The following is a 1,929-nucleotide window of genomic DNA, read 5'->3' as shown; positions in this document are numbered from 1 at the left end:
AAGTGCAGTTTAGATGCTCAAGATACAAAGAGCTTTGAGTAACATTTGCCTAACATGCTTGCATATTCCAAATCGGTAAATCGGTATTTTACAACCCCTTCCTAAACACACAGGGTTCTCTTATTTTAGCATCACCTGGCTGGTTATCTTATTTTAGCATCACCTGGCTATATCATTCCTTATATAGATGTACATGGCTCTATCTTTTTCAACAAAAGCAGAAGTATATGTCTAGTTCCAATTTTGCCTCACATTTCATTTTTTTTCTCTTTCAAAGTTTTAATGCAATAGTCTCTTCATTTCTTCCATTGTCCACTTACAACTTCCGGTTAGTTCATTCTTTTAAAAATTATTCCCTAGAGAACTGGAGGAGTGACATTTTAAATTTTTTTAATTTTTAATTTTATTTTTGTGTTTTATTTATTTATTTTTGTATATGAATAAGTTCTTTAGTGGTGATTTCTGAGATTCTGGCGCACCCATTACCTGAGCAGGGTACGCTGTACCCTATGTACAGCCTTTTATTCCTCACACTGCTGCCCTTTCCTCTGAGTCCCCAGAGTCCATTGTGCCATTCTTATGCCTTTGCATCCTCATAGCTGGAACAGATGATGTTTGGTTTTCCATTCCTGAGTTGCTTTACTTAGAACAAGGGTCTCTAATTCCATCCAGGTTGCTACATATGCCATTATTTTGTTCCTTTTTATGGCTGAGTAGTATTCCATTATATATATATATATATCTCACATTTTCTTTATTTACTCATTGATTGATGGGCATTTGAGCTGGTTCCATATTTTGCAATTGCGAATTGTGCAGCCATAAATGTGTGTGCAAGTGTCTTTTGTTTATGACTTACTTTCCTCCGGGTAGATACCCAGGAGTGGGTTTGCTGGGTCAAATGGTAGATCTACTTTTAGTTATTTAAGGAATCTCCACATTGTTTTCCATAGCGGTCGTACTAGTTCACATTCCCACCAACAGTGTAAAAGTGTTCCCTTTTCACCACATCCATGCCAACATTTATTATTTTTTGATTATTTGATTATGGCCATTCTTGCAGGAATGGTATCGCACTGCGGTTTGATTCGCATTTCCCTGATAATTAGTGATGTTGAGCATTTTTTCATATGTTTGTTGACCATTTGTATATCTTCTGGAGGAGTGACTTTTAATGGACTCAAGCATGATTATTTCTATGTGTGAGTATGTAAGTATATGATAAGCCTGTGTCTATACCTATAGTGGGGTTCTGGTATAAACTTATAATTTTTTTAAATTAAGAAATTGTAAAAACATGCCCAAGCAGAGCTGACTAATACCCTCAGTTTGTTTTAGCCCGGATGCATTCTTGTACTGTGCAAATCAGATGCTCTTACTTTATATGCCACATTATGCTCACACTGCCACTGTCTCCGAGAAGTGTTGCTGTCTTGTATCACTATTTGCAGTGTCTTGTATCACTAAAGCTTTGGTTGTCACTTATGCATTCAGTCAAAGGTCACAAAAAACAAATTTGATAAAGAACACAATGTTTTGCTGCTATTTCTTTTAAAGGGCTGATTTGGATAATTTTGAGTTTTTGTTATAAATCAGAACAAGACAATTATTTGAATTTTGACTCAAAAGTAAGAAATAGAATCTATGTGTACATTCTTCATTCATATATTCAATTGTCAAGAACTTATTTGAAATAACTGATCCTATGGAGTAAAAATGTAGGGTTTTAAAGTAAAGAAATAAAAAATTTCTATGTCGTAAACCTCAGGGGTTTCAAGTATGAGCCTTAGAGGAATGTGAAACATACCTTTTTCCCCATGATAACAATATCAATATTTAAATTACTTCCTAAACATCAAGAGCTCATAAACCAAAGACCACAGAATAAGAGAGTCTATGGCTAGACTTTACAGGATCTATGAATCTGCT

This window comes from Mandrillus leucophaeus, unplaced genomic scaffold (assembly GCF_000951045.1).
Source record: "Mandrillus leucophaeus isolate KB7577 unplaced genomic scaffold, Mleu.le_1.0 Scaffold387, whole genome shotgun sequence".
In the NCBI taxonomy this organism is placed as follows: Eukaryota; Metazoa; Chordata; class Mammalia; order Primates; family Cercopithecidae; genus Mandrillus; species Mandrillus leucophaeus.
This window is presented reverse-complemented; position numbering follows the sequence as displayed.